General features: G+C 43.1%; 1 protein-coding gene and 1 pseudogene across 7 annotated transcripts in view; one reads left to right on the top strand and one right to left on the bottom strand.

Moving 5' to 3' along the window:
• The window catches only part of ARMH3 (armadillo like helical domain containing 3), a 231,271-nt gene that overhangs the window by 18,003 nt on the left and 186,965 nt on the right, over positions 1-26,303 (bottom strand). The window lies entirely within an intron of this gene.
• LOC120362537 (SUZ RNA-binding domain-containing pseudogene) lies at positions 1,730-2,152 on the top strand (annotated as a pseudogene).

The following is a 26,303-nucleotide window of genomic DNA, read 5'->3' on the forward strand; positions in this document are numbered from 1 at the left end:
AGATACATTACATACAGAGGAACAAAGATAAAATTCATATTTCTTGCCAGAAAGTATGTAAGCCAGAAGACAATGTAATAATAATATTTGTTCTGACAGGAAAAAAAAGTAGTTAACATAGAATCCTATGTCCAGCAAAAAACATCATTCAGAAATGAGACTAAAATAAAGACCTTTTCAAACAATCTGAGATAATGTGTTGCCAAAAGTCCTGCACTACAAGAGATATTAAAAGATGTTCTTGGCTGGATGCAGTGGTTCACACCTATAATCCCAGCATTCTGGGATGCCAAGGTGGCGGGGGTGAATCACGAGGTCAGGAGTTCAAGACCAGCCTGGTCAACATGGTGAAATCCCATCTCTAAATACAAAAATTAGCCAGTCATAGTGGCACAATCCTAGCTACGTGGGAGGCCAAGGCAGAAGAATTGCTTGAAGCCAGGAGGTGAAGGTTGCAGTGAGCTGAGATCATACCACTGCACTCTAGGCTGGGTGACAGAGTGAGACTCCATCTCAAAAAAAAAAAAAAAAATGTTCTTATATCACCTGTATCTATAAATAATAATAAAGAGCACTAGAAATAGTAAATACATGGGTAAATAGAAATTATTTTTAGACAAATTTAAAAATGAGGAAAAAGATAATTGACTCTCTGAAGCAAAAAATAACAACAATGTACAGTGAAATTAAAACAACCCCAGAAGAAAAATGTATGACAACAATAGTACCGATGAAAGAACAGGGTAATGGAAACATACTACTACAAGGTTTTTACATGTAATGTGAAATAATATAGCATTATTTTGAAGGCACACTGTGGCCAGGTGCAGTGGCACGTGCCTGAAATCCCAGCACTTTGGGAGGCCGAGACAGGCGGATCACTTGAGGTCAGAAGTTCGAGACCAGTCTGGCCAACACGGTGAAACCCTGTCTCTCTAAAAATACAAAAATTAGCTGGCTGTGGTGGTGCTTGCCTGTAATCCCAACTACTGGGGAGACTGAGGCAGGAGAATCTCCTGAACCTGGGAGGGGGAGATTGTAGTAAACCAAGATTATACCACTGCACTCCAGACCCGGCAAAAGGTCTGGAGTGGAGTGGTATAATCTTTTTAAGATATAATTTTTTGAGACTCCATCTAAAAAAATTAAGATATATCTTTTTTTTTTTTTTTTTTTAAGACGAGGTTTCACTATGTTGGTCAGTCTGGTCTTGAACTCCCGACCTCGGGTGATCCGCCTGCCTTGGCCTCCAAAGTGCTTGGATTACAGACATGAGCCACCACGCCTGGCCAAGATATACCACTTTTTGAGACTCCATCTCAAAAAATAACATAAAGGTACACTGTGATAAGTTAAAGATGTATATCATAAGCTTTACAGCAACCACTAAAAAAATAAAAATAGGGCGTGGTGGCTCACACCTTTAATCCTAGCACTTTGGGAGGCTGAGGTGGGCGGATGACGAGGTCAGGATGTTCTTCAAGACCAGACTGGCCAACATGGTGAAACCCCATCTACTAAAAAACAAAAAAATTAGCTGAGCATGGTGGCTCGTGCCTGTAATTCCAGCTACTTGGGAGGCTGAGATAGGAGAATTGCTTGAACTGGGACCTGTGAGGCGGAGGTTGCAGCGAGCCGAGATCGCGCCACTGCACTTCAGTCTGGGCTACAGAGCGAGACTCCAACTTAAAAAAAAAAAAAAGTAGGAGGAGGGATAACGGCGAGTAAAATGGAAGATGAGGAGGTAGCTGAGAGCTGGGAAGAGGCGGCAGCCAGCGGGCAGGAAATCCAAATCTCCTCCCAAAGTGCCCATTGTGATTCAGGACAACAGCCTTCCCACGGGGCCTCCTCCACAGAACTGGATATCCTCAAGAGGCCTACCAGCAACGGTGTGGTCAACAGCCCCAACTCCACCAGCAGGCCCACCCTTCTGGTCAAGTCCCTAGCACAACGGGAGGCCAAGTATGCCGACGCCCGGAAGCAGATCCTGGGCAGCACCAGCCCAGAGGAGGAGCAGGAGAAACCCGTCCTCGATGTGCCAACCAGGATCTGCCAACCCGAAGACAGCAGGCAGCCCAATAATGTGATCAGACAGCCTTTGGGTCCTGATGGGTCATAAGGCTTCAAACAGCGCAGATAAATGCAGGCAAGAAAAGATGCCGCCGTCGCCGCCTCCTGGGTCGCCTGCCACGGGTTGCACTGCTGTGACAGACAGCTGGACTTGAGCAGAGAGAACGACCTGACTTACTTGCACTGTTATCCCCCTTGCTCCACCCACTGTGACCTTGAACCCCATGCACTGTGACCTCCCCGCTTCTCCCCATTCCCACTGTGATTGGAACGTCGACAAGGGCTGTCCCAAGTCAACAGAAAGGGAAAGGGTGGGAGTTAGGGGAAGGTTGGGGGGACCCACCAAGGACTCAAGAGTAGAGAGTCAGACAGCGTCACTTGGGGTAAAGCCAGTTCCAGCAATAACGGTTTATCATGGTCATTAATTTGGGATTTCAAAACACAAATGAGAACTCACACCCACCTACCTCCAAGTGCATGTCGTCATCACTTAAGAACTAAGTTCCATTTGAAAATATCTTTTCTTTTTCTTTTTCCTATTTTTATTTGTTTATACAAATATCTGACTTGCAAGAAAAAGCACATGGGAGGGGTTTTAGTGGTTTAATGAATTTTTAACTGAGAAAGGGTAATTTGGTAGTCTACTTAAAAATGTTTATGGGAAATTCACTAGAAACAGTAACCAACAGGATTTTGGTGAGTTTAGCTTCTTTATTCCTACTGCCACCCGGAAAAGGGGCAGGGCTCTGCAGCCCCCAGGACAGATGAGCACCCCATGCCTATACCTCCCTCCCCGAGCTAAGTCCCAGGGCATCTGGGCCTTGCCTGGAGACTGGGCTAGCTCTGTAGGCTCAGAGGGCCTGGGGAGGGTACCAACCCCACCTCTAGTATTTTGGGAGACAGGGAAAGTGAACAGACTTCCCCTTCCCATACCCCTCAGGGTGGTTCCCTACCAGCCAGGCTTACTACTTCTGGAAGAGAGCAGAGTGCCAGGGAGTGAGACTGCATCCCTGGGCTTAGCAGTGAAGGAGAGGAGACTTGTATAGTATTTTGCCATCAGCACAAGGAAAACCAGGAGTCTGGCTCCAGGACTCTAAGCCTTCTGCCTCGTACCGTCAGAAGGTGGATAGGTCTTCCCACTCCAGCATGGCTTGAACTCTTAAGGGTCTGTGGTGCTCCATCTCCATTGCTGGCCCCAGCTCAGTAACTACACCTGGTACATTTCATGTGTGCAATCAGTACCTTGAAGGCAGAACATTCTGAATAAAGTTGGAAAAATAACAGCTTTGTTTTGCAAAGACTGACGACAGACTGTTTTCTCAGAGCCTGAAGCTACCCATCACCCCTTTTTCCAGTGAGGGCCTGGAATGAAGGCAGTTTCTCTTCTGTCCCTGAATCCAGGGGTTTACTTTGGCTCCTTGAGGTGGAAGAGGCTAAGAGGGCAGCTGCCCAAAGCGGATCTGTGTGGACCTGGCTTTTCTCAGGCTTCCTGATCCCTTCCGTTGCACTGTGCCTTATCCCTCAGCCAGCCAGATGGCCTCCCCACTCCTGACCAGCAGATATATTTCGGAGTGGTTGGTGTGGTTTTGTGATTAGGGCAGCATGTGTTGGCCAAGGTGGCAAGCTGAGTCTCACAGGCTCACTCCACCATTGGTTCCCTGTGGGAATGGTAGGCCAGGCCCAGAAAGCCATGCTCCACCACGTCCTCCCCTCCAGAGGAAGGGCCAGTTGCCAGCTGAGTTAGCAGCTAGTCCACAGCACAGCGTTCTACCTGTGTGAAGCCAGCCATTCCCTGTGAGCAAAGCTGGAACCAGAGCTTCAGTCAGTAAGAGGGAGGATTACCTTCAGGAGAAGGCAAGGAAGAAGTTGGCTGCTATCTTTATATTCCACTGCCCTAACGAAGTGTCCCCATTCTAAATGTATAGTGTCCATCCCTCACGTAACAGTGGTTTCTCACCCAAAGTGAGGCTGTCCTTTCAATTGGACAAGGGCATAGAAGTAGTCCAGGTGGGAAGGCCAGAAGTGCTCGCTGCCCAGCCACTGGGACTACCTGTTCTTGCCCCACTACCCTCCAGTGGGGGCCAAAGTAAAGGGTGGCTGGTGGGTGTCTGTGGATTGAGGATGTGGCAGGGACTGGTCCTCCCACTTCCCTCTGGCCAAAGATGGGCTTAGCCCACTGTGTACCTGTCAACCACCCACCAGCAGTGATGCCCTGGGCTTCCCAAATGGAGAGGTGGTAGTCAATGCTTTTATAAAGAAAGAAAACAGGAAACTGTATTGTGTTGGGGGAGGCGGGAGGGGAGATGAGGAAACTGGATTTTGTGTGTGGGAGGGTATTTTTTTGGGGTAGTCATCTATAACTTTTCTTAGTGCTTTTTTCCTTTCCTTTTTTAAAGTGAGTTGCAGGCTTTGGCTTCGAAAACCCCAGGGGGATGGGGGTCAGAAACCTGAGGCTGCTGCCCCTTTATCTCCCTTCACAGTACTGTCCCCGTCCCCCAGTTCCTTCCTGACCCCATGGGCCAGGCCTCAGACCTTCCAGCTAACTGCTTCCCATGAGCCACTACTCTGATGTCAGCCTACAACCAAAGGAGCTGGGGGGCGGGTCCAGGCCTGATGACCAGCCTTTCTCAGCCCACTCAATCAGGGTGCTCCCCACCTCCAGGCAGGAGGCAACACCCTATCTGCTACCATCAGCCCCTTCCAGAGCCCACCTGCCCCGCCCAGCCCTGCCCTGCCCAGCCCAGCCATACCCTACTGTGCCCCATCTGGGGGTGCCCTGCTCAGGGATGGGCTGGCAGAGCTGTACCCAGCCTCCTTGGTAAGCAGAGACTCAAGAAACCTCTGGGGTCCTGTTCTCTGGTCGTGTGTTCCCAGGGGTACACACAGGCCCCTTAGGTGTCTGAACAGAAGGGCATGGGAGGAAGGGCCACACTCCTGCAGTCTTACTCTGCTGGTGTAGCAAGCAGCTGCCCACTCCCACCCCACCCTGCACCATGGGCTCTTGAGTTGGCAGATTAAGCATTTTATAAATTGTATTTTAAATACATGTTTTAAACTTGAAAAAGAAAAAAAAGACAGCTAAAATGTCAATAGTGGATATAAAATGAAATCATGAAAAAAAACAAACCTCCACCACCTCAGTAAAACCAAAAGAGGGCAGAAAAAGATCGATTAAAAAAAAAAAAAAAAAAAAAAAGGAAAATCAGTGGATGGGAGAAATGAATGAGGGGGAAGCAAGATGGTAGTTTTTAAACTCAGTTATATTCATAAATAAGTTAAATGTAATACTCCAATTAAAAGGCAAAGACTTTCAGAGTGGATATAAAATCAAGACCCAATTGTACAGGTTGCCTAAAAGAAACCCATCTAAATAATAAATAAATAAATAAATAAATAAATACCTAAAGTATAAAGACGCAGGTTGAAAGTAAAATGATAGAAAAAATATATGCTATAAAAACACTAATTAAAAGAAGGTTGAACTGCTATATTAATATCTGACAAAGGAGACTTAAAACCCAGAAACAGTATCAGGAATATACAGCAACATTTTATAATGATAAAGAGGTCTATTCATTATAAAGACATAACAACTACCTACATATGTACATCTAATAACAGTTTCAAAACTTTGAATGAAGTAAAAATTGATAAGCTAAAGAAGAAACAGAAAAATCTATAGTTATAACTTGAAGGTTTCCATACTACCTTCAGTAACTGGTAGAACAAATAGGTAACCCTAAACAATATGGGTTTGAACCGTGTGGGTCCACTTATATGCAAATTGAAATATATACATATATATTAGAAAGGTTTTTGCAAATTGTGTACCTTAGAAATTTTGAAAAAATTGGTTGGGCATGGTGGCTCATGCCTGTAAATCTCAGTACTTTGGGAGGACTCAGAGATGAGAGGATTGCTTGAGCCCAGGTGTTCAAGACTGGCCTGGGCAACATAGTGAGACTCCGTCTCTTAAAAAAAATAAAGTAGGCCGGGCGCAGTGGCTCACATCTGTAATCCTAGCACGTTGGGAGGCCAAGGTGGGTGGATCACCTGAGGTCAGGAGTTCAAGACCAGCCTGGCCATCATGGTGAAACCCCATCTTCAAAACAATAAAGTAAAATTAAAAAGAAAACATTAAGTATGTGATGAACCCATATAATATACATACAGACTATTTTATCATTTGCTACTATAAAATATACACAAATCTATTATAAAAAGTTAAAATTTGCCTGTTCACTCACCCCTCCTTTCCCCAACCATTCTCTACTTGGCTGCTGTTTTAAAGTTTGCCCTCTCCCAAATTTGAATTTTTATTACAGATCTAAAGCTCTTTCAATTTTATACTGATTAAATCAGTACTGCAGTATTGGACTAAAAAAAAAAAAGTTAAAATTTATCAAAAATCATATACATAAACGCCATACATGGCACCATTTGCAGCTGAGAGAAATGTAAACAAATGTAAAGAAGCAGTATTAAATTATAAGTGTAGTATCTACTGTACTATTATAAAAAAATTTTTTTTTTTTTTTTGAGACAGAGTCTCACTCTGTTGCCCAGGCCAGAGTGCAGTGGTATGATCTTGGCTCACTGCAGCTTCTACCTCCCAGGTTCAAGTGATTCTCATACCTCAGCCTCCTGAGTAGCTGGGATTACAGGTGCACACCACCACTCCTGGCTAATTTTCATATTTTTAGTACAGACGGGGTTTTACCATGTTAGCCAGGCTGGTCTCGAACTCCTGACCTCAGGTGATCCGCCCACCTTGGCCTCCAAAAGTGCTGGGATTACAGTCATGAGCCACTGCACCTGGCCTTACTATAATATTTTCATAGTCACCTCCTGTTGCTATTGTCTTGAGCTCAAGTGTGAGTATCCACTTAAAATGCCCTGTGATGCTAATCATCTCCACATGAGCAGTTCCTCTCTCCAATGAACTGTGTATTGCAGTAAAAAGTGGTATCTCAGCTGGGTGCAGTGGCTCACGCCTGAAATCCTAGCACTTTGGGAGGCCGAGACAGGCAGATCACTTGAGGTCAGAAGTTCGAGACCAGCCTGGCAAACATGGTGAAACCCTGTCTCTCTAAAAACACAAAAATTTGCTGGCTGTGGTGGTGCATGCTTGTAATCGCAGCTACTTGGGAGGTTGAGACAGGAGAATCACTTGAACCTGGGAGGCAGAGGTTGCAGTGAGCCGAGACAGTGCCACTGTACTTCAGCCTGGGCAACAAGAGCAAAACTCCATCTCAAAAAAAAAAAAAAAAGTCAAGGTAACAGGACACTGTTGACAAAAGTATCCTATTCTGAAAAAAATTTCTGCTAAAAATACAAAATCAGGCGGGCGTGGTGGCACACAATAGACAAAAGTACCCTATTCTGAAAAAAATTTCTGCAGAGGACATTAATAAGGAAGGAAAGTGACCATCAGGATTTAAGGCAGGAAGAGTAACCCTGTTTTGTGCAAATGCAATTGGATTTATGATGAAGAGTGTCCTTATCTATAAACCTTTAAGCCCTGAGTCTTGAAGGGAAAAGATAAAACACCTAGTTTTTATCTTGCTAGTCTTCTGGTTATATGACAAGAAGGCCTGGACAACAAAAGTCCTTTTACTAGATTGGTTCCATCAATTCTTTGTCTCTGAAGTCACAAAGAATCTTGCCAGTAAGGAACTGCCTTTTAAAGTTCTTTGGATACTGTACAATGCCCTTGGCCGCCCAGGACCCCACAAATTCAGCACCCACCATGAGTGCCCCAAAGATGTCTCTAATTCAGCCTCTAAATCAGAGGGTCATAAGAACCTTTAAAGCTCATTACATATGGTACTCTATGTGAAGGACTGTCAATGCTACAGAAGAAAACCCAATTAGAGAGACTATCATGAAAATCTGGAAGGATTACGACACTGAATGTTGTAATGCCATCATTACAGTGATGCCATCATTACATCATTACAGGTGCAGTGGCTCACACCTGTAATCCTAGCATTTTGGGAGGTCAAGGTGGGAGGATTGCTGGCATCCAGGAGTTCAAGACCAGCCTGGGCAACATAGTGAGATCCTATCTCTACAAAAAATAAAAAATTAGCCAGGTGTGGTGGTCCCAGCTACTCAGGAGACTGAGGTGGGAGAACTGCTTGAGCCCAGGAGGTCAAGGCTACAGTGAGCAGTGATCACGCCAAAGTGCTCCAGCCTGAGTGACACAGTGAGACCACATCTCCAAAAAAAATCAAAAAGAAATGGGCATGAAAGGCTGGGGGTGGTGTCTAATGCCTATAATCTCAGCACTTTGGTAGGCTGAGGTGGGAGAATGGCTTGTGGTCAGGAGTCTGAGACCAGTCTGGGCAACATAGTAAGACTCTGTTTCTATTTTTTTAGAAAATACTATAACAGGATGTCTTAGACTGGATTAAAAAAAGAAGAAGAAGAACTGGAAAAAGCCACAAAAGTCATCAAGTCCAAAACAAAAAATTTCTGCAGGAGAAAACTGCATCCAGATGTTGTACATGACTTCACAGGATTTATGACAGAGCCAAATCAAGGAAGTCACAAAAGAGGTTGTAGATATGGATCTTGGAGACATTTCAGAGTGAACAGACACAACATCAGAGGAATAAACAGAAGAAGACATGACGAAGATATGTTCTATCCCAACCAGTGCCAGACAATAAGAAAGAAGACATAGAGGAAGCAGAGTCAGGAAACAAATTGACATTAGACAATCTGGATGAAGGGTTTCAATTATTCCAGATTGCTTTTGACTTCTTTTACCACATGGACCGTTCTATGATACAGGCAACAAAACTAAAGCAAAATGTGGAAGAAGATTGGTACCATACAGAAATGTTTTCAGAGAAAAAAGAAAAACGTTAGACAAAAATTATGGTGGATTTCCACAAAGTTAGTCATACCAAGTGTGCGTGCTTCTCCTGTCTCCCCTTTCCACCTCCTCCGCCTCTTTTGCCTCTGCCATCCTTAGAGAGCAAGACCAACCCCTCCCTGTCCTCCTCCTCCTCAGCCTACTCAACATGAAGATGATAATGATGAAGATCTTTATGATCCACTTCCACTTCCAGTTAATGAATAGTAAACATATTTTCTCTTTCTTAACGATTCTCTTAATAACATTTTCTTCCCTCTAGCTAACTTATATAATGCATATATAAAATATGGGTTATGGCCGAGCACAGTGGCTCACGTCTATAATCCCAGCATTTTGGGAGGCCAAGGCAGGTGGAAAAATTAGCCAGGCATGGTGGCAGGTGCCTGCAATCCCAGCTCCTTGGGAGGCTGAGGCAGGAAAATGGCTTGAACCCAGGTTGCAGTGAGTTGAGATGTGCCATTGCATTCCAGCCCGGGGGATAAGAGCGATACTTCGCCTCAAAAAAAAAAAAAAAAAGAGTTAATGAACTGTTCGTTATCAGCAAAGCTTCTGGACCAGGCATGGTGGCTCACACCTATAATCCTAGCACTTTGGGAGGCTGAGGTGGGCAGATCGTTTGAAGTCAGGAGTTTGAGATCAGCCTGGCCAACATAATGAAACCTCGTTTCTACTAAAAATACAAAAACTAGCTGGGTGTGGTGGCAGGCGCCTGTAATCCCAGCTATTTGGGAAGCTGAGGCACAAGACTCATTTGAACCTGGGAGGTGGAGGTTGCAGTGAGCCAAAACTGTGCCACTGCACTCCAACCTGGTGATAGAATGAGACTCTGCCTCAAAAAAAAAAAAAAAGAAAGAAAGAAAGAAAGAAAGGTAAAGCTTCTGCTCAATAGTAGACTATTAGCAGTAAGTTTTTGGAGAGTCATGATATGCAAATTTTTAACTGCACAAGGGGCCAGTGCCTCTAACTTGGGTGTTGTTTAAGGGTCACCTGTAGACAGAAAATCGGTAAAGAGAGATAATATTTAAACACTACCAACATACTTAACCTCTAAAAGGCATTTATAGAAAACTACTCAACAATAGCAGAACACATTCTTTTCAAATGCACACAGAGTATTCAACAAAACAGACTGTACGTCGGACCATAGAGCAAATCTCAATAAATTTAAAAGGATTATAATCACACTGAGTATATTTTTTGACCATCAGGGAACTAAATATGCAATTAGTAACAAAAGTACATCTTGAAAATCCCCAAATAATGGAAATGAGACACATTTCTAAATATCACAAGATAAATGAAACAATATTTTGAAATGAATGAAAATGAAAACAGAACATACCAAAATTTGTGAGATGTTGCCAACACAGGAAAAATTTACAGCTCTAATTTTTCATATTGGAAAATAAGAAAGATTTAAAATCAATGACCTAAATTTCTACCTTGTGAAATTAGAAAAAAAGCAAATTAAATCAAACCAAACAGAAGGAAATAATACAGATAACCATATAAATCAATGAAAAAGAAAAAATAATAGGCTGGGCCTGGTGGCTCACACCTGTAATCCTACCTAGCACCTTGAGAGGCTAAGGTGGGTGGATCACTTGAGCTCAGGAGTTTGAGATCAGCCTGGGCAACATGTTAAAACCCCGTCTCTACAAAAAATACAAATTAGCCAGGTGTGGTGGCGCAAGCCTGTAGTCTCAGATACTCAGCAGGCTGAAGCCAGAGGATCACCTGAGCCCAAGAAGTGGAGGCTACAGTGAGCAGAGATTGCACCACTGCACTCCAGCCTGGGCGACAGAGTGAGATCCTGTCTTAAAAAAAATCCAGGCACGGTGGCTCATGCCTGTAATCCCAGCACTTTGGGAGGCCAAGGTGGATGGATCACGTGATCAGTCCATCCTGGCCAACATGGTGAAACCCCGCCTAAACTAAAAACGCAAAAATTAGCTGGGCATGATGGCACGTGCCTGTAATCCCAGGTACTTAGGAGGCTGAGGCAGGAGAATTGCTTGAACCAGGGAGGCAGAAGTTGTAGTAAGCCAAGACCATGCCACTGAACTCTAGCCTGGTGACAGCAAGACTCCGTCTCAAAAAAAAAAAAAAAAAAGGAAGAAAGAAAAAGAAAAAAAGAACAGAAAACCAATGAAACTAAAAGCTAATTCTTTGAAAGATTAACAAAATTGATAAACCTCTAACCAGACTGATAAGGAACAGAAGAGAAAAGACACACATTACTCATATCATGAATTAAGAGGGCATCACTATAAATCCTACAGGCATTTCAAGGAACAGGGAGACTTTTATGAACAAATTATGCCAATAAATTCAACAATAAATGAATAACTTCCTTGAAGACACAAATGAGTAAAACTGGCTCAAGAACAAGTAGTAAACCTGACTATTTCTAAATCTATTAAAGAAATTCAACTAACAATTAAAATGTTTTCCACAGATGTATGCTGATATGTGCATTTTACTTTGAAACACATTTAAAAAAAGATGGATTGATGGATGGAGATCTAGCCTATGGGTCATACATGTAATAAAGCAAGTATAGTAAAATGTAAATAACAGAATTTAGGTCAGGGTTATGTGGACATTTACTATATAATTTTTTCCAACTTTACTGTACGTTTGAAATTTTTCCTAATAAAATATTGGGTATAAGTTCTTCCCACAAAGAAAACTGTAGGTCCAGATGGCTTCATTGGTTACTGCTACTAAACATTAAGCAAGAAATAAGACCAATCCTATACAAACTCTTTTTTTAAAATACAGGAGGAAGGAATACTCCCCAATTCATTTTTTAAGGGCAGTATTACTCTAATACTCAAACCAAACAAAGACATCACAAGAAAACAATGAACTAATACGCCTCCATAAACACTGATACAAAAATAGCTAAAAAATATTAGCAGCTCAAATTCTGTAATATTTAAAATAAATACTATATCATGATCAAGAAGAGTTTATCTCAGATATATAAGGTTGGATTAATATTCAGAAATCACTCACCAGCTGGGCACAGTGGTTCACACCTATAATCCCAGCACTTTGAGAGGCCAAGGCGGGTAAATCACCTGAGGTCAGGAGTTCAAGACCAGCCTGGCCAACATGGTGAAATCCTGTCTATACTAAAAATAGGAGGAGGTTTCAGTGAGCCAAGATTGCACCACTAAACTCCAGCATGAGGGACAGAGTGAGACTCTGTCTCAAGACAAAAACAAAAATGAAAGTCATATTAACACAATAAAGGAGAAAATCCACATGATCATCTCAACAACTGCAGAAAAGGCACTGGCAAAATGCCACATCCAATCATAATAAAACCTCTCAGTAAATCTGGTATGGAAGGGAACTTCCTCAACCTAATATTCATAGGGAATCTATGAATACTCACAGCTAAGTTACTACCTAATGGTGAAAGACCAAGTGTTTTCCCCTTAAGATCTGGCAAGGACATCTATCTAGTCTCACTAGTTCAATAGTATGCTGGTGATCTCAGCCAGTAAAATAAGACAAGAAAAGGAAATCAAAGGCATATAGATTTGGGGGGGAAAAAAAAGTAAACCTAAATTTATTTATACACAACATGATTATGAGCACAGAACATTTTAAAGAGTCTAAATACTGGCTGGGCGCGGTGGCGCAAGCCTGTAATCCCAGCACTTTGGGAGGCTGAGGCGGGTGGATCACGAGGTCGAGAGATCGAGGCCATCCTAGTCAACATGGTGAAACCCCGTCTCTACTAAAAATACAAAAAATTAACTGGGCATGGTGGCGCGTGCCTGTAATCCCAGCTACTCAGGAGGCTGAGGCAGGAGAATTGCCTGAACCCAGGAGGTGGAGGTTGCGGTGAGCCGAGATCGCGCCGTTGCACTCCAGCCTGGGTAACAAGAGCGAAACTCCGTCTCAAAAAAAAAAAAAAAAAAAAAGAGTCCAACTACTAATGGTCAGGTGAGGTGGCTCATACCTATAATCCTAGCACTTAAAAGGCAGAGGCAGGCAGATTGATTGAGCCCACGAGTTTGAGACAAGCCTGGGCAACATGGCAAAAACTCATTTCTACAAAAAATACAAAAGTTAGCCAGACATGGTGGCAGCTGGTGGTCTGTAGTTCCAGCTACTCAGGAGGCTGAAGTAGGAGGATCACCTGAGTCCAATGAGGTTGAGGCTGCAGTGAGCTGTGATCATGCCACCACACTCTAGATTGGGGTGACAGAATAAGACCTATCTCAAAAAACCTCAAACAACAAACAAAAAAACCCCAAAACTAATAAGTTTATCAAGGATGCAGGAAAAAAAAGTCAATTAAAAACAAGTATATTCCTAAAAATTTGCAACAAATGATTGGAAATTGAAATTTAAAATTTACATAACATAAAAATGAAATATTTAGGGATAAATTGAGCAAAATAGCAATACAAGAAGTACACTGAAAAACTATGAAACACTGATAAAAAAAATTTAACAAATGGAGAGGTAGATTATATTTTTTCCATTAGGATATGAAAACAGTATTATTAAAGTATCAATTCTCTCCCAAGTCATCTACAGAGTTAATGCAATTCTAATCAAAATTTCACCAGTCTTTTTGTAGAAACAAACAAGCTAATTTTATACGCAAATGGAAAGAACCTAGAATATTCAAAAACATTTAAAAAAGAAACAAAATTAGAGGGTTGTCTGATTTCAAGATTTATTACAGATCTACAATAATCCAGACACTGTAGACCATAAATTTGGACATACAGACCAGTGGAACAGAACTGATGGTCCACATATGAACCAAACAGACATGTTCAATTGATTTTTTTTTTAACCAATGGCCAAGGTATTTCAATGGAGAAAGAGTGGTCTTTTCAAAACATGGCAATATAACTAAATATTTGGAAGGGAATGAACATTCACCACACACTACAGAAAAAAAATTAACTTGAACTGAATCATAGAACTAAATTAAATGTAAAAGCCAGAATTACAAAACTTACAGAAGAAAATAAAAATACAATGAGGTCGGGTGCAGTGGCTCATGCTTGTAATCCCACACTTTGGGAGGCCAAAGCAGGTGGATCACTTGAGACCAGAGTTCAAGACCAGCCTGGCCAACATGGTGAAACCCCGTTTCTACTAAATATACAAAAATTAGCTCAGTGTGATAGTGCACGTTTGTAATCCCAGCTGCTCAGGAGGCTGAGGCACAAGAATCACTTGAACCTGAGAGGTGGAGGCTGCAGTAAGTCCAGATATGCCACTGCACTCCAGCCAGGGTGAAAGAGCAAGACTCTGTCTCAAAAAAAAAAAAAAAAAAAAAAAAAAAAGGAAAATACAATGAACATTTTTGCAACCAGGAGTATGCAGAGATTTACTAAATAAAACACAAAAGCATGACTCCTTTAAAAAGTAATTTAATCTTCATGAACATCTAATTAAGTTAAAATTGATCTTAAAAGTATCTAGTCTTTGAAAGACATCACTGAGAATATGCAAGAAAAAAGGCAACTTACTGAGAGAAAATATTTACCCTGTGTGTGTGTGTGTGTGTGTGTGTGTGTGTGTGTGTGTGTGTGTATGACAAAGAACCTGCATCCAAAATATGTAAGAACTCATAAATAATACAATTTAAGAAAAACCAAATTTTAAAAATAGGTAAATGATCTAGACACTTCACAAAAGAAGATACATAATGTTCACATAAAAAGCTGCTCTAGCCGGGTACAGTGGCTCAGGCCTGTAATCCCAGCACTTTGGGAGGCAGAGGCAGGTGGATTACCTGAGGTCAGGAGTTCAAGACTAGCCTAACCAATATGGTGAAGCCCTGTCTCTACTAAAAATACAAAAATTAGCCAGGCATGGTGGCGCACGCCTATAGTCCCAGCTACTTGGGAGACTGAGGCTTGAACCTGGGAGGCAGAGATTGCACTCAGCTAAGATTGTGCCACTGCACTCCAGCCTGGGGTAAAGAGTAAGACTCCATCTCAAAAAATAATTTTTTAAAAAGGCTGCTCTAGTCATCATGCAAATTAAAACTAATAACATTTAAAAACTGCAATAAGTGGCCAGGCATCATGGCTCATGCCTGTAATCCCAGCACTTTGGGAGGCCAAGGCAGGTGGATCACCTGAGGTCGGGAGTTCGAGACCAGCCTGGCCAACATGGTGAAACCCTGTCTCTATTAAAAATAACAAAAATTGGCAGAGCGTGGTGGCTCATGCCTATAATCCCAGCACTTTGGGAGGCCAAGGTGAGCGGATCACCTGAGGTCAGGAGTTCAAGACCAGCTTGGCCAACATCGAAACCCTGTCTCTACTAAATAAACAAAAATTAGCCAGGTATGGCGGTGAGTGCCTGTAATCCCAGCTACTCAGGAGGCTGAGGCAGGAGAATCGCTTAAACCCAGGAGGTAGAGGTTGCAGTGAGATCATGCGACTTCACTCCAGCCTGGGCAACACAGCAAGACTCCATCTCAAAAAAGAAGAATAAAAGCTGTAATAAGTATGCTACATACCCAATAGAATGGCTAAAATTAAAAGACTCAAGATTCCTAGTGTGGCAAGGACATGGTATAGTTGGAACTTTTGTATGTTGTTTGGAATGAGAAATGGTACAACCACTTTTGAAAACAGTGTGGCAGTTTTTTTCTTTCAACTTATTTATTGAGATATAGTTTATTTACCATAAAATTCATTCACATTTAAAGTGTACAATTATTTTAGTATATTCACATAGTTGTGCAATTATCACCACGATCTAAGTTTAAAACACTTTTATCAACCCAAAAATAAATCCCATAATAATTACCAATCCCTCCTACCCTGTTCTGCAGCCCCAGCCAAAGCAACCACTAACCCACTTTCTGTCTCTATGGATTTTCTGTGCATTTCAAATAAAAGAAATCACACAATATGTGGTCTTTTGTGACTTGTTTCTTTCACTTATCATAATGTTTTCAGGAGTCATCCATGTTGTAACACATATTAGTACTTTGTTCCTTTTTTATGGCTAAATAATATTCCATGGTATGAATGAATCACACTTTATTTATTCAACTGCTGATGGACATTTAGGTTGTTTCTAGTTTTTGGTCTTCCTAAATAAGGCTGCTATGAACATATGTGTACAGATCTTTGGGTGGACATATAGTTTCATATCTCTTGAATCAGCACCGAAGGAGTGTCACAATGTGTACAAATCTCAGAAAGAAGACATTAAAAAGTATATATTGTAGGCCGGGCGCGGTGGCTCAAGCCTGTAATCCCAGCACTTTGGGAGGCTGAGGCGGGTGCATCACGAGGTCAGGAGATCGAGACCATCCTGGTCAACATGGTGAAACCCTGTCTCTACTAAAAATACAAAACATTAGCTGGGCATGGTGGCACGTGCCTGTAATCCTAGCTACTCAGGAGGCTGAGGCAGGAGAATTGCCTGAACCCGGGAGGCGGAGGTTGCAGTGAGCCGAGATCGCGCCATTGCACTCCAGCCTGGGTAACAAGAGCGAAACTCCGTCTCAAAACAAAAACAAAAACAAACAAACAAAAAAAACAAACAAAACAAACAAACAAAAAAAGTACATATTGTATGAGTTTATTTATATAAAATTTTAAATTTTGTATAGACCTGTCTACTCTATAATGAAAATGGTCATATAGCAGTTGCCTAGGGCCCAGACTTGGGGTGAGGACTGACTGCAAAGTGGTATAAGAGAACATTTTTTGGTATTAGAAATGTTCTACATCTTGATTGTGGTGGTGCTTACATAAACATTTTTATTATATGTTAATTATACCTCAATAAAGTTACACTTAAAAGTCCAGAAAATCAGGACTAGTCAAAAAAAGATGTATGGCCATGGGCAGTAAGCTTGTGTCATTTTTGGTCTTAATATACCATTTTGCATTGGGGCAAGAATGATTCAAACAGATATGTAAGTAACTCTAAGCTAGGAGTTAGTTAGTACTTCAACAATGCTAACGATTCCTCCCATTGTGCTTTTCCCCTTGCTACCCGTGAACAACTACACAATCCTCCCTGACAAATTAAATTGACTCCAGATAGCAAACAACAGTGCCTGGAACTATTCTCAGTTGGGGACTAGCTATAGAAAGGTTTTTTAGTGGGTGTAAATACCTAGGGTTTCTGACAAACTCCATCATTTGCTAAGCTGAGGAACTTCTGGGGTCCTGCCACTACTAAGGACACCTAATGAGGGTTCTGCTTTGGTCTTTTTATGAAACTGAAGCAAGAATAAAAGATGCTAGATGAACATGGCTCTCCTTGTGGCAACTCATGCTGAGTAAGGGTCATGAGCCAATAGTTTATGGATCTGTAAGGAAAAAACATTTCACTGTGGGTTCAAGGAGAACAGGGAAATTTATCTGTCCTTCCTAGGCTTACAAAGGGTAAAGTGGGGCTGCTGTGAAGACTCCATTCATATACATCAGCTGAGAGACGTCTAAGGCGAGCACACAGGAAAAGTTCTAAAAAGAAAGTAGTGATCCTGATACATATTCCACGAAGGCCTCAAGGGCAGGTATGGTTTTTGCATTTTTGTAGCCCCTGGCTTGGCATAGAGTACATACTCTGTACTTGTGCATGGAAGAGAATAAATCTGGGGAACATTAAGCCAGGACAACCCTTCTCTGCCTTAGTGCACTAAAGACACTTAAAAGCTGAGAATTCTGGCCAGGCGCCGTGGCTCAAGCCTGTAATCCCAGCACTTTGGGAGGCCGAGGCGGGTGGATCACGAGGTCAAGAGATCAAGACCATCCTGGTCAGCATGGTGAAACCCCGTCTCTACTAAAAATACAAAAAATTAGCTGGGCATGGTGGTGCGTGCCTGTAATCCCAGCTACTCAGGAGGCTGAGGCAGGAGAATTGCCTGAACCCAGGAGGCGGAGGTTGCGGTGAGCTGAGATTGCGCCATTGCACTCCAGCCTGGGTAACAAGAGCGAAACTCGGTCTCAAACAAACAAACAAAAAAAGCTGAGAATTCTTAGACCAAAGCAGGTCCTGAGTGCTTCCTCTGGAGGCAGGAATTGGTTCTTTGTTTCAACATTTTAGTACTAGCCCAAAGTGACTGGGGTAAACAAACAAACAAACAAACAGCCAAAAGCACAAGAACTAGAGACCTGTAACAAAACCACAGACTTCATCAAGTGAGCATCCCTTCCTCCACTGGGTGCTTATAGTGACTTTCTATCCAAGATAATCTGAATCTCTCTCCAGGGTACAATCACTCAATATAATTATTTGGAAACAGTGATCCAAAAAGTAAACATAACTCTCTTAGACTACAGAAAGTTGCTCTGCCTTTTAAAAGGTAACTGTTCCCTCTATACAGCCCCCCTGTTTATAACAGGCAGAAGGGTTTTCCCCCCTTTCTATTTTCAGCTCCTATACTTGAGGACCAAACCCAATTTCAGACCAAATTTAAGCTGGCCTGTTCTCCCAGTCCACCCATGCCTTTCAAGCCTGCTACCAAAGAGCCCTACACTGCCCTGAAATTTATTGATCTGACAGGCTAACTCTGCCCTTCAGCAAGGTGAACCAGATAATGAACCTCAGTGGGTGATTAGTGAGAGGCCATCAGTTGGTTAAAAGAGTGGTGACATCACTTTCTTTAATTTCCCTAGGCAGTCACCCCCACCTCCCTGACTTTATTTCGTTGAAGCCCTAGACACCCCTTGTGAAGCTTTTTTTCTTTTTTAAACTAATTACAGATCCAACACACCCAGTTCTTACCCTGCACAAGCAAGGCATCCAATCACACTAATGGGGTTGAAGGAAACATGATACACAAATATCACATTAAAACTTCTCTTCTGGCCTGGCACGGCAGCTCACGCCTGTAATCTCAGCACTTTGGGAGGCCGAGGCGGGTGGATCACGAGGTCAGGAGGTCGAGATCAGCCTTGCCAACATGGTGAAACCCTGTCTCTACTAAAAATACAAAAATTAGCAGGGCATGGTGGCAGGTGCCTGTAATCTCAGCTACTCAGGAGGCTGAGGCAAGTATATCGCTTCAACTTGGGAGGCGGAGGATGCAGTGAGCCAAGACTGCACCACTGCATTCCAGCCTGGGCAACAGAGGGAGACTCCATCTCAAAAAAAAAAAAATATATATATATATATATATACACACACACACACACACACACACACACACACACACACACATTTATTTATTTATTTTCTCCCTGCCCCCCCCCAATTTTTTTTTAAAGCTGACAATTACTAGAATTCCTACTATCTCCATCACAATTTCTTCTACCTACTGCCAATGAAGCTTCATAGTTGCCTGACTAAGAAAGACTAGAAGTTTATATGACAATCATTTCAAAATTCATACCTAACTGGAGAAAATGCTGACAGTAATAGAGATGAATAATAAGCCGAGCTGTTCTCTGCCAGTGACCTCTGCATTCATCCAGCTTGGCTGTGGGACATTAATTTTTAGTCTTTTTTTTTTCTATTAACAAAATGGAACCATTATTTTAAAAACAATTAAAATTCACTGTGCTGGCTGGGCATGGTGGCTCATGCCTGTAATTGCAGCACTTTGGGAGGCCAAGATGGGTGGATCATTCAGTCAGGAGTCAGAGACTAGCCTGGACAACATGGCAAAACCCCGTCTCTACTAAAAATACAAAAATTAGCAGGGTGTGGTGGCATGCGCCTGTAATCCCAACTATTCAGGAGGCTGAGGCAGGAGAATTGCTGGAACCCAGGAGGCAGAGGTGCAGTGAGCTGAGATCACGGTACTGCCCTCTAGCCTGGGTGACAGAGTGAGATTCTGTTAAAAAAAAAAAAAAAGGCCGGGCGCGGTGGCTCACGCCTGTAATCCCAGCACTTTGGGAGGCCGAGGTGGGTGGATCACGAGGTCAAGAGATCGAGACCATCCTGGTCAACATGGTGAAACCTCGTCTCTACTAAAAATACAAAAATTAGCTGGGCATGGTGGCGCGTGCCTGTAGTCCCAGCTACTCAGGAGGCTGAGGCAGGAGAATTGCCTGAACCCAGGAGGCGGAGGTTGTGATGAGCCGAGATCGTGCCATTGCACTCCAGCCTGGGTAACAAGAGCGAAACTCCCTCTCAAAAAAAAAAAAAAAAAAATTTCTGTGTCTACCTTTTTAGATCTTGAACCATATATTATCTACTAAAATAAATAAAAATATCTTAGGAAGGATATTGTGGTTCACACCTGTAATCCCAGTGCTTTGGTGGGTTCAAAGCAAGATAATTGCTTCAGGCCAAAAGTTTTGAGACCAGCCTAGCCTGGGCAACATAGTGAGTGAGACCCCATGTCTACCACAAACAAAAACAAAAAAAGCCAGACATGGTAGCACATGCCTGTACAGTCCTAGCTACTCAAGAGGCTGAGGCAGGAGGACTGCTTGAGTCCTGGAGCTCAAGGTTACAGTGAGCTAGAATTGTGTCACTGCACTCCAGCCTGGGTGACTGAGCGAAAGAGCATCTCTTAAAAAAAAAAACCAAGCCGGGCGCGGTGGCTCAAGCCTGTAATCCCAGCACTTTGGGAGGCTGAGGCGGGTGGATCACGAGGTCGAGAGATCGAGACCATCCTGGTCAACAAGGTGAAACCCCGTCTCTACTAAAAATACAAAAATTAGCTGGGCATGGTTGTGTGTGCCTGTAATCCCAGCTACTCAGGAGGCTGAGGGAGGAGAATTGCCTGAACCCAGGAGGCGGAGGTTGCGGTGAGCCGAGATCATGCCATTGCACTCCAGCCTGGGTAACAAGAGCGAAACTCCGTCTCAAAAAAAAAAAAAAAAAAAAACCAGCCGGGCGCGGTGGCTCAAGCCTGTAATCCCAGCACTTTGGGAGGCCGAGGCGGGTGGATCACGAGGTCGAGAGATCGAGACCATCCTGGTCAATATGGTGAAACCCCGTCTCTACTAAAAATACAAAACAAAAATTAGCTGGGCGTGGTGGCACGTGCCTGTAATCCCAGCTACTCAGGAGGCTGAGGCAGGAGAATTGCCTGAACCCAGGAGGCAGAGGTTGCGGTGAGCCGAGATCGCGCCATTGCACTCCAGCCTGGGTAACAAGAGCGAAACTCCGTCTCAAAAACAAAACAAAACAAGAAAAAGAAAAAAGAAAAAGCTGGCTGAGTATGGTGGCTCATGCCTGTAATCCCGGCATATTTAGAGGCTGTGACAGGAGGATTGAGAGGCTGGAGCCCAGGAGTTGGAGGCTGCAGAAGCTATAATGGCGTCACGCCATTCTAGCCTGGACGACAGAACAAGACCCTGTCTCTAAAATTTTTTTTTTAATTTCTTTAAGTCATCATGTCCCTTTAGTGTGTAGAAGAAGCTTTATTTCTCATAGAGACCTTTCTGAGACACCTGATTAGAATAAGGGTCTCTTCTCTCATTTATAAAGTTATCATACTATGCCAGGATCCTCTAATTCAGGCGTCCCCCAACTTTTTACGCAGGGGGCCAGTTCACTGTCCCTCAGACCGTTGGAGGGCCGCCACATACTGTGCTCCTCTCACTGACCACCAATGAAAGAGGTGCCCCTTACTGAAGCGTGGCGGGGGGCCGGATAAATGGCCTCAGGGGGCCACATGCAGCCCGCAGGCCCTAGTTTGGGGACACCTGCTCTAATTACACATTTCTGCCTGAATGGCAGGCACAGTTCCCAGAACCCTTGTCAGTGCTTTTTGTCCTCAACTGAATGGGCCCTTCCCAATCTAGGACCTTTCCCTATTCCCCAGGAATAAGCAATTATCTTCACTCTCTAACTTCCTATACCTTTTCCTTCAGAATATCTGACACACTCAGGTTGACACATATGCTCCAGCCTGATAAAACTGAAAAAGCTCAGGCTTTGGAGTAAGATAAACCTAAGTTCACTTTATGGCTTTACCACTAATAGCTGTGTGACCCTGAACAAATAGTCTCTTTAGTGTCCACATCTATAAAACGATAACTACATCTACCCCAAATAATTAACATCAGAATTAAGTAAATAACTCATATAAAACTATGCAGCTTGGGCCGGGCGCGGTGGCTCAAGCCTGTAATCCCAGCACTTTGGGAGGCCGAGGCGGGTGGATCACGAGGTTGAGAGATTGAGACCATCCTGGTCAATATGGTGAAACCCCATCTCTACTAAAAATACAAAAACTTAGCTGGGCATGGTGGCACGTGCCTGTAATCTCAGCTACTCAGGAGGCTGAGGCAGGAGAATTGCCTGAACCCAGGAGGCGGAGGTTGCGGTGAGCCGAGATCGCGCCATTGTACTCCAGCCTGGGTAACAAGAGCGAAACTCCGTCTCAAAAAAAAAAAAAAAAAAAAAAAAGTATGCAGCTTAAAAACTACTAGTTGTTCCTTTCCTTTGATATATTTGCATATATTTTAATTCTGAAACATTTTCTCTCCTATCTAGAGTCTCTGGCAGTGCAGCTTATCTCCTGGTCCAGGGAAGACAGTGGTCATCCTAGCAGCACATCACCATTCAGCTGACACTCATACGTGGGCCTTCTCAAGATGCCCTACATAACATAAAGATGATTACCGAGGATAAGCAGCTTGTAAAACCCCTCCCCACTCCCACTTCTGACGTGTCTTTCTGGCAGTAGTGAATCCGGTGAACTACTCATATCAAACATTCTTCTGCCAAACAGGTCAACTGAAACGCCAGAATTTAAACAAAGACAACAAGGAAGTAGGGGTCAGATGGCCAGGGCTGGTGTCACATGCTCACACTCGGTGAGAGTTCCCATAGCAACCATCATTCATGGCTACAGGGAAGCAGTCAAAGACTACAGGCTGTTGTAGAAAAACATGATGCCAAGCAGAAAAAACTGAGTTACGGCTGTTGTGGGAGTCTTACATCTCAGCTCTCCAACATGTCTCTGCCAAGGCTGCCTTGTGTGATGGTTCGGGTCCTGTTCTAAGATGAGGAAACATCACAGGAGTTCTCAGAGTAGGCTGCTTAGAGAGGCCTCAATTACCCTATCTGAGATCCAAAGCTTCCCTGGGGAAAACTTTTATTTAGGGGGCTTCCATGGGGAAAGTGGGTCGCATTCACCTCCTGCTCCAAAAACCCTGCCACACAGCTTTACAGCCCGCTTCTCTCAGTCTTCTTCAACAACCCATGGTGTGCTAAAGATGGCTCATGCAGAGGCTTGGCTTATGAGAGTTGACTGTTAAATTTCAAAAATGGTAAGAGCCAGCTGGCTTCATATTAGTAGCCATGGTGGGAGCATTCACACCAAACACTACAAATCAGCCCTGCTCTCACCACTCACAGCTCCACAGCTCCTGGCCTCCCAGCAATTCTTAAACATTTACTAGTACACCAAGGACCAACGACTCTCAAGCTGAAGTATCAGGCTCCATTTTCCTCTAAGTCTTTGTGTTCTCTGGCTCTTCTCCCAAGATTTTTCTCTTCCTCTCCTAGATGTTCTCATGTAATGGATGCTACCCAGGGCCCCTAACAATGTTGCTCCCCACAAACTGGGGTTCTCCTCTTACGAGTGCTTCAATCCTCTCTGGGAAAATAATGCCAGGCATCATTTGTATTTCTAAAGAGCCAGCAGTTATTTGTAATGACTCTTAGGATCAGGAGAAAACAAAAAAGGTTTAGCAACAGATGGAAATAAAAAAATACTCAGCAGCTTCCAACATAACCTTCACTCATTCAGATATAAAGCATTGGTTATTTCCTTAATTTTCTTTAACCTACTCCCACAAATGTATAACCTCTTTTGTCATAATACTTTTGAAGATATATAATATACAACATTATCCAAGACTCCTCTGAATTCAAAATCCAAAGCCTTAGTGAGAGTGGGGACTTGAACTTAGGAATCTGGTTACACCATCCTACGGCCCTGTGACATATGGGTGTACCAGCAGAATACCTTTCTGCTCTTCCCAGAAAATTCCTAAATCAGTATGTAGAGAGATTTTTAGCAAGCTCCTGGGCCACTTGGTTGAAAAGAACACCAACTTCAAGAAGAGTTTGCCTACTCTTTTTAAAAACAGAAAGAAAAAAGCGCATGCGCACGCACACACACACACACACACACACACACACACACACACACACAGAAAGCAGGCTGGTGGTCACCAAGGCAGCTGGGGGTTGGGAAGTTGTTCAATTCGCAAGGTGAAAAAGTTCTAGAGATCTGTGGCACAACAATGGCCATATTGTTAAGTGTACTATACCATACATTTAACATGATTCAAATAGTAAGTATTGACAGATGTGGATTCTTTTAACCACAATTTTTAAAAAACATAGATTTGCCCAGTAGGCCTCATCACATGTCTAGCATTGAGGCTGGCTCATACTAGGCCCCTAATAAATGCTTGTGAATTGAATCAAAGGCAATACAATTAGGACAGGGATGAGAGTCACTCCATTAGGGATTATGGAGGCTGTGATTAAATGACTGACTTACATTTTAAATCATCCAACCTCTGGGTACTCTGTGACCCAAGGACATGACTTGCCAGAACTATTAGCTATTCTTTCTGTCCTTTTCAGATCCTGGTTTTGAGTACATTTTACAATTTATGCCTCTTCATTTATCCAATTCCTACCCTTTCTCTTTCAAGGCCAAACTCAATTCTTTTCTTTTCCGTATGGCCTTTTCTGATCACTTTTCTGATCTTCTGCGGAGATCTTTCTGTAATAGGAACAGATCCTGTTGCTTCTACTCACTGGTAGGCTGACAATAACAAATTGCCTTAAACCATTGCTTGCACTATTCCATCCTCTGAGAGCAAAAGCCCTTTTGTACCTCTCAAGTGCCTAGGACACTCTGAGGCATAGAGCAGGCACTAAATACCAAGATACTGATAGATGAATGAAGGTTGAAGAAAGCAAGAATGGGCCAATAATTTGCTTGCTTTCCAGTGGGATATTTCAAAGGCATAAAATTGGTCATGAATGTGACTGAAAGATTAAGGAATAAGGTATTCAAAGAAGGTTTTGCCTTGAACCCTAAATTGCCACTATGTTTGCTAGATATTCAGGGCTCTAGAGAATCTTCTGTAAAGGTCTGCTATGAAGCCCTCTCTTACCTATTATATCTAAATTACAGCAGATATAAATCACCATGTCATAGCATTTGTAAACCAAACCAAACAGTGAATAGCCTAAAAGGAGCTCAAGATCCACAACGAGCATTTACAAAGGTCCGATGGCTTTGGAGCAAAGAAAAGTATGAGGTACCTTCCCCCACCCCCCGAGATGGAGTCTTGCTCTGTCAACCAGATTGGAGTGCAGTGGCGCAATCTCAGCTCACTGCAACCTCCATCTCTCAGTTCAAGTAATTCTCCTGCCTCAGGCTTCCAAGTAGCTGGGATTACAAGCACGTGCCACAAGCCTGGCTATTTTTTTTATTTTTAGTAGCGACAGGGTTTCACCATGTTGGCAAGGTTGGTCTCGAACTCCTGACCTTGTGATCTGCCCACCTTGGCTTCCCAAAGGGCTGGGATTACAGGCGTGAGCTACCACACCTGGCCTAAGTATGAGGTACTTTCCAAAGCAGCTAAGCTAGGGATTCTTAAAATGTTGTAAAAGGGAAGTCAAAGACTGGTTGAGAATCTTAGGAAAGATGGACCCTCTTCAAGGAAAATAAAAAAAGAACATATGCATAATTTCAAGGTGTGTACTAACTCTAAAGCTGATTTATTCTTTTTTTTTTTTTTGAGACGGAGTTTCGCTCTTGTTACCCAGGCTGGAGTGCAATGGCGCGATCTCAACTCACCGCAACCTCCGCCTCCTGGGTTCAAGCAATTCTCCTGCCTCAGCCTCCTGAGTAGCTGGGATTACAGGCACGTGCCACCATGCCCAGCTAATTTTTTGTATTTTTAGTAGAGACGGGGTTTCATCATGTTGACCAAGGATGGTCTCGATCTCTTGACCTCGTGATCCACCCGCCTCAGCCTCCCAAAGTGCTGGGATTACAGGCTTGAGCTACCGCGCCCGGCTAAAGCTGATTTATTCTTGGACCTTTTCTCTAAAACAAAAATAATAAAAGTAAGAGGCGAGGAGAGGGAGCATCTAAGAGTGTTGGATAGGACAGAATAGGCAGAATAACTCCCTGGAGAGCTCCTCCATCACAGCAAAATGGTCATTGGGATTTATCTAAGCAACACAGGTTGTATGACAACTATCCTCCTAGGGGAATGAAAATCAGAGTGTAGCCTAATGTTCATGACTATAATCCCAGCACTCTGGGAGGCAAAGGTGGGTGGCTCATTCTAGCCCAGGAGTTCAAGACTAGCCTGGACAACATAGTGAGACTCCATCTCTAAAAACATTTTTTAAAATTAGCCAGGCATGATGGCATGCGCCTGTG

The sequence above is a fragment of the Saimiri boliviensis genome, chromosome 12, assembly GCF_048565385.1.
Source record: "Saimiri boliviensis isolate mSaiBol1 chromosome 12, mSaiBol1.pri, whole genome shotgun sequence".
Lineage (NCBI taxonomy): Eukaryota > Metazoa > Chordata > Mammalia > Primates > Cebidae > Saimiri > Saimiri boliviensis.